At 41.6% G+C, this 7863-nt stretch overlaps 1 pseudogene; it reads left to right on the plus strand.

Moving 5' to 3' along the window:
- The first annotated feature begins 5432 nt into the window (after positions 1 to 5432).
- On the plus strand, positions 5433 to 5645 carry LOC102433651 (annotated as a pseudogene).
- Positions 5646 to 7863: the final 2218 nt, after the last annotated feature.

Here is a 7863-nt window from a genome sequence, read left to right on the forward strand (position 1 = left end):
TATTGTGTATATAAATCACTTGCCAGACAACAAAGGACGTTCATAAGCTTTCTTGTCTTTGACTCATACCACAATCCTGTGAAATGAATAGGGAAACATTAACCCCTTTTCTACAAATGAGAAAGTCTCTCGATTAATTGTCTAGAAATTACCAAGAGCTATGAGAATTTAAGTGGCCAATACACAGCCATTATTCCACTTACCACAGGAGGAGGTTATGAGAGTGGTTAAACGGAGGTTTCTAGAATCAGGGCTGAGGACGGCTGTCAGACCCTCATATCCAGCTCCATTTGAGAAATTCAATTAGCCCCACTTGAACCTTCCAATCCTGCTAGATCCTCTGTTTCCACAGAACCCTTTCATGTCCTTAATTCAGCTTCACACATGGCTCCTCGTCCTTTGTTCTCTCTCTCTCTCCTGCTAGACCAGCAGCCTCAGACCTGGCTTCATAGTAGTGTCACCTGCTGAGTTTATTATCAATTCAGTTTCCTGGGCTCTACCACAGGCCAAAGGAATCAGAGATAATGGATGCAGTCTGCTTATTTGGAACTGCTGGACTAACCCTTGGCTTTCTCTGGGGCATTTGCTTTGTCTCTTTCATTATTATGACCCCATTTACTAATACAATGTAAGCGATGTTCCAATCAATAAAAGTTAATTGGTGAACCTCAAGGAAGATGAACCTAAGTGTTCATTTGATTATTCTTAGAACTTTTCTGTGTTTGGCATTTTTCTATATAACAAGTTGGAGGGGGAAAAAAACGATTAGTTAAACAATCACTAACAAAATTTGGAAATAGTTAAAGAAACAAAGTGAATTGTGCACTTCAATACTAAATTAATTAAGCAATGTTGGTTGAATAAATGAATGAAAGACCTGATCTCTCACCTTTTATTTGGGAAAAATATTAGAAGTGAGAACCATCAGATGGAGAATTCGATTACATCAGAGAGGTAAATGGTATCAGGAAGATCTTAGAAAATGGGAAAGTTGGAAGCTATAAAGAAGCTTCTCTTCTTTGTTGTATCATTAGAACCAGCAACTAATTATTTTCCCCCAAAGTTCCCCATTCCATATTATCCTCTAAATAGGAAACTTTCTGCTTTCATTTCCAGTTCACCCTCCATTGTCTGTACAGCAGACAGGGAGCCATAACAAGGATCAACAAGGGCAACAACAAGAAGACAGTCCAAGAAAGATACCGACTGGTTGGTTGAATTGTTTTTTTGTTTTTGTTTTTATTAGAGTGCCTGTAATGTCCACATTTCCTTTCTGCACAGACATGAACTGAAATGTTCATTGTTCTTCTGTCTCAGAAGTCAGCCCATGCAAATGATGGCTCAGATGTCACTTCTGTGGCTTGCTTTACCACTAATGCACTATGTTTTGGAGCATGAGAATCATTCTGCTGCTTGTGTGCTATGGTTGGCTCTCCAAGGCCAGAGATGACCAAATTTCCACCTGCCTAGATGCATATGACTCTCCTCAGGTCTCTGCCTGTGGTTACGCTGAAGATTCTTGTGTAGGTTGTGCTACAACTGTAAGCAGTTCTACTCACATAGGCAGCAGAGAGCAGGTAACCTCCCCTGGTCCTGCAAATCTATCTTAAGTTCTTCTGCCTACTGGGGGTTCTGACCAAGACAAAAGGGTACAAGGCCACAATCTTGAGAGCTTTCTGTTTTCCAAATATTTAAGTTGTCCCCTAGATTTCTCCCTTTTACCCAGCCAAAAATAATTTTCTAACTCTGTGAGAAACCTTAGTTTTATTCAACAACCCCCCCGCCCCCACTTCTCCCCTATTTTCAATCATGGAATTTTCCTGTCTATACTGAAGATGGGCTCCATCTGTCCTCTCATCCCTCAAAACAGGGCCTAGGATTTTGGAAGCCCAAGCCAGAAAAGTTCATTGTTTTAGCTTTCCGCCAGGACTCATCCTTTCTCTGAGGCAATGAGCTTAGAACTGCCTAACTGCCTGGAGAGAAAAGGACGTAGGAAAAAAATGAACTACTGGAGGAAAATAATCTCAAAAACATTATCTTTAGTACATTTACAAACTGAGATATACTCATTATGCTTCCGTTCTTTAAAATGTGAAGGAAATAAAAATCCAACAACACACTTTCATAAGTCATATCTGCTAGGTTTAAATGGATTGGGGAACTTCTATTAAAATAGGGATTTGTTTGACACTGTGGAAAATGACAATATTTCAAACTAAATGGCAAGTCATTTACATTATTAAAATAAGTTTCAAGAGGAACTAGAAAGCTGTCCAAAATCCCCATTATTTTCCCTATGACAAGCATAGGGACAGCCATTCCTTTCAGGGTGATACAAAACACTGGCTTAAAGCGTTCCTCAGTTTTCACCCCAATCCCCAAATTTGCTACTGTACACCTTCTCTGGGGTCAGAAAGTGTTTAGATATTCTGGAGGTTTTTTTTTTTTATGATGGTATTCTGTGGTGGACTCTTTTGGAGATGTGTGATCAGTCAATGAGATGGTGACTCCCCATTTTCCCAGGAATGATTCCCTGGTTTTTCAGCCGGTATATGTTCATGGTATTAACCATATACCATGTGCTAGCAGCCTATCTGTTAGGTATACAGTTATTCTGGCTGGGTATCAGCCTCTACACTGGCCAATCTCCTGGGCATTTGGAATTGAGACTGAAAGGAGGGTCTGTCTCTTGGCCGAACCTGCAGGTCCTGAGAAGTGGAAGCTGGCTTGTGGAGAGAGAACGCAGAAAATGCCTTTGCTGGACAAGTCTTCCTACTTTTGTAATCCCCAGGCTCTTTGTCTTCCTGAGGCCATGGAGGTCTTGCTACCTCCTGTCCTCTAGGCCTTTGAGACTGCCCTTCTCACAACAAAGCCCCCTCCGATGAGAGCTTGAGCCCATCTCATTGTATTTCTTTTGTTTGCAACAAAAGAACTTTAACAAACACACGTTTCCTTTTGCTGAGCTCAGTTAAACCCAAACCTTATTTATATCAACAAAGGACTTAATTAAGCTAAGTGGGTAACAGCATCAAGAAGAACTTGGAACACTACGACTGACTAACGTAGCTGATAGTAGTGAAAGGAAAAGAGAACAGAGTGGGGGCTACGCGTGGAGCCGCAAAGTCCCAATTCATCATCTGTGCACATCAAACCACCAGGGTGAAGTGCTGGTTGTTGCTGAGGGCAGAATCAGAAATAGTGATGCCCCCAGTTAATGAGCATTGTGAACAAAGGAGGGAGGACTTGTGCAGCCTGAGTGGAGCAGCTGAGCCTGTAGAGGTGGCAGGTGTGCACAAGAGCAAAGTTTTCGCTTCATACATAGGAGGTTTTTGCAGTGCTTATTATCTTAGACTATTTAAACCAGGCTGCCTGCTTTCATGTATTGATATATCGACTTCGTAAAAAAAAAATCATTAAAAAAATAAGTTTGATCACATGTTCATGGCCATCTGCTTCTGGTGACTAAGTTGGGGGTGCAGAATGCCAAGAAAGGATGTACTATCTTTTGTCAACCAAGGCAAAAATAAAAATCACAGATCAAAAATCGGAACTTTGGGGAAGAAGCATCCAGATTGCTTAAATAAGTCAAGAAATATGCAAACTGTAGACCTCTTTTGATCACGAAAAATTTAACTTTTGGGGGTGAGTTTTGTTTGCTTGGTAGAAGATGAACTCAATCAGATGGATGTGGATGCTATAGGAAGTGACTATGGTTTGAAGGCCCAGGTCCAAGCTCTCTCTCCCCTGCCTCCACCCTGTTAAGGGATAAAAATAAAAAAATGAGTCTATTTGAGTACCCTTGAAATGTTGCCTAATTTAATTTGTTAAGTATTCCATTTAAAGGCCCAAGTTTTCTGGTGTAAGCCCCAAGAAAACACTTGCCCTAAAAATAACTGTATGCCATAATCACATCTTACATTACTGACCAACAACAGTGTCAAGCAATTAGCTTTTTATAGAGAGCGGGAAGAAAAAATTTCTCTTTTGAACCATATTTCTGGTTCTTTAAATTAATGGAACTTATTTTTCTTGAGGACGTTCTTAGTGTAGCAGTAGAGCACTAGTTCTTTATTCTTCAACTTCAGAATTCATTTAATTTCTAATTCCACCAAGTCTGCCCTTGGCCCTTGACCTCACTCCTAGCTGTTACACTTAGCTTCCTGTGATTGCTGTGGACAAGAAAGGCTCCACACAAAAATTGGATGAAGGTGACATTTGTCATTGGCTCCTTCTCATCTTCTGCAGTAGCATGATTCCCTTTCCTCCCCCCACCATCACAAAGCCAGTGATGTTGTTTGGGTGAGCCATCTTATATAGACCTGACGTTCTCTGTTCTGCTCAGAAATCTACTTCTGTACTTACCTATGAGCAAACCCACATTTATTCTGTTAACTGAAAACCTATGATTGTTGAACATATATCATGTTCTAGCCTATTTGTTAGTTATATGGACACACAAGCAAATGCCATGAAAAACATGGATTCCTATTTTCAGAGAGTTCACAGTCTAGGAAGGAGATAGATGCACACAAATGTTCATATGGACAAAAGCAGGAACAACCAGCTATTATAATAATGCTTAGGCAAATACTAGAAATGTGACATGATGGAAATTGATTAAAGCCCTTGGGAATTAGAGGATTGGGAGGGAGGAAAGATTGGGGAAGGGTTCAGGTCATCTGAATTAAATCCATTCCAGAAAAAGGGTGAGACTGAAAATTTCCAGATTGGGGGAATCTATATTTCATTATTTTAAATGGGAAAAGTAAGAATGTATTCTTGAACACAGGGGTGAACCACAGGCCAGGATCCAAGGATGACAACTGAAAAACATTTGAAATCAGGTTGACTCTGGAAGACCTGCAGCCATATTTAGTTCTTGTAGCCATATTTTTTAAAAGAGATTATGGGATTGGATCATAATCTAAAATGTAAACTCTTGAGCATTTCTTTGTAGAAAAACAGTGTGCCATGAGGTGAATATCTATTTTGAAGATAGAACTGGCTAAAACTAGAATTCAGATGAACCATGCTGTCATACTTATTGATCTGCTTGGGCTTAGCAGTTCGTCCTTTGCAATATAGGTTTTCATAAAGAAGGATAGTAATATTATACGTTCCTTCAAAAGTCTATTATGAAAGTAGAAAATGACATTTTCTTCCTGGGTAGATTTAGTCTGATGCCACCAAATCTGCGAGGATGTTGAACCGTATACTGTACTCATTGAACAGAGTCATGTGATAGATGGCCATTGCTGTTAGGAGGGCAATGGGGGTGGAGGTGAGCTTAGAGAATCACCAGAGGTCAAAGCAGTCAGCATTCACCTTTTAAATTCACAAGCGACTGGCTGTTAAGTGCCTCTTGGGCTGTACACAGAGAATAGGGGGGGTAATCGGGGGTGCCCGCAGTGAGGTCTCTGCACCTCATAACCATGCCCTGAAAAATGGAGGAAATCAAGGTCTTCCTACTCACAGCCAGGAGAAAGGATGCCAAGTCTGTCAAGATCAAGACAAATAAGGATGATGTGAAGTTCAAAGTCCGATGCAGCAGATACTTTTATACCTTGGTTATCACAGACAAAGAGAAGGCCGAGAAACTGAAGCAGTCCCTGCCCCCAGATTTGGCAGTGAAGGAGCCAAAATGAATCAGACACGCTGATCTGTATTAAAATGTTAAAAATTCTCCATTAAGACCCTCCCTGTGCCCTAACCTGGAAGGAGATCCAAACTTTTTCCCCTTCCAGCCTCCTGGGGGCCCAGCGGGCATCTAACCTAGGCTAGTTGCTGGGGGCTTGAACTTACCTGGGTGCATCTAATGGTTTGAGAACCACTGAGCCCAAAGGAAGCTTTTCCAGGCTGTTTCTGTGTGATGGGGGTGGGGAGGTAAGGCACAAATAGTATTCTTTGATGCCCAGGTGAGGGAGCATGGGACACAGAGTTCCTCCTGCAGAGAGACCAGAATGGTTCTGGCGCACTGAGGACCCCAGGAGGTGCACAAAGGTATCACGGCCGATATCTTCCACCACTCCCGGAGGCAGTACCGTCTTGGGGAGGTATCCTCAAATGGCTGACCAGGTTGCAGGTACCAGGAGGGGGCAGGGCATGGGGAGAAGGCTGAGGCACACCAGGGAAGAATCGCAATCACCATGTGTTAATAGTAGCTGAAGACTTCCTTAAGAATGTATTTGGGATGGTCCTTCTGATTCCCAAAAGGAACAGGGTGAGACTTTGAGGCTTTGAGGCCTGACAGTCTATATATCAGTGTGAGCAAGGCCTACTGAGAACATACACAAAGGCTGGTAAGGCTGGAAGAAAGCAGGTTACCATATAGTTCGTTATACCAAATGAATATAATTAAAAGTAGTGATTCTCAACAAGAGGCAACTTTTGGACCCCCATGGGGCATTTGGCAACGTTTGGGGACTTGACATCTGGTTCGTGGAGGCCAGGGTATACTGCTAAACATCTACAGTGCCTCCCGTTACAGGCAGCTCCCGTAACTAAGGATTATTTGGGCCAAAATGTCAATAGTGCCCAAGTTGAGAAACTCTAAATTGTATTTCAAAGATGGATTTATAAAACAACCAAACCCCAAACAGTATTCCCTAGCAACTTCATAGCCACCGTTAGTGATATTTAGAGACTTACAATAGAGGGTTAAGCTAGCAAAGTGGGTACCCACTTAACTGGCAATGGGATTGACTATAGCATCATTTCAAATTGGCTGTTTTTTTTCTAGTGCATTTGTAGATATCGAAGTTAAACTGGTCTTTCTTGAATAACCACTCTTGAATGGCCTTTAAAAATAATGGGCACTGTGTTTGTCCTGTTTCCTCATATTTCAGGTATTTCTCTTCAGCATGATCAAGTCTGACAAATAATGACGTGACTCAGCAGTTTATGCCAGTTCCTGCCAAGTGCTGGGAACTGTTATCAGGGCCCACTACTCAGAACACTTTCGCTTTATCGTGGGCTCCCCTCTAGGCTAGAGGAGGGGAGGGAATGATTACCCATCACACACTTGTATCCAGCACTTGCTTTTCAAATCTGATGAATTCTGAGCTTAAAAATACAAGTTCCATATATAAAAACGACATTTTTTTGAATAACCAGTTATTCCTGCATCAGTGGGCCACATTGAGAATTCTCAGAATAAAGGAGAAACGTGATTCTAGGAAGTCAAATTTCTGGGCAGTGGAATAAAGACACTTTGTAGGGAGGGCTATTGACCTCAGCAAAAATCAACCAAGAGATAGATGAAAGTAAAACTCAAATTGATTTTGTTTATTTGATGGATAGAGGAATATAAAGTTTAAAGAAGAAGCATGTTGTGATGCATGTAAAAGAGTATTGGATTTTAGATCAGACAGACTTGGTATGAGTCCTGGCTCTGCGGCATACTAGCTGTGTAACTATGGGCGTGATTTTTACTTTGTTTACTTTTGGTTCAAAAGGTATAATGCTATTTGCCTCATAGCCATGTTAGCTATTGCTCTGTGATAAAAGCCACAAAATCTCAGTGGCATAAAGCAATAAATCTTTCTGTAGGTCATGCATCTGTGAGGTGCTGGCATCAACTGGGCGTTGTCTAATCCAAGTTGGAGTAGTTTTGTTCTCTGAGAGCCTCCTCCTCCTCCTGGGATCAGAGGGCTCTCTGAGAATGTTTTCCCTGGTATTTCAAGTCTCTGCTTGTATCACATTTTGCTAACACTCTATTGGCCAAAGCTGTCACATGACTGAAAACAAAGCCAAGGGGAGGGGAAGTAGACCCTGCCCAATTTCAGCCAAAGCAAGTCACTTGAGCAAATCCAACATCACTGGAGCAGGAAGTATCCATTTCTCAAGAAAATGAGGGAGAGGGAG

This window comes from Myotis lucifugus, unplaced genomic scaffold (genome assembly GCF_000147115.1).
Source record: "Myotis lucifugus unplaced genomic scaffold, Myoluc2.0 scaffold_39, whole genome shotgun sequence".
NCBI lineage: Eukaryota > Metazoa > Chordata > Mammalia > Chiroptera > Vespertilionidae > Myotis > Myotis lucifugus.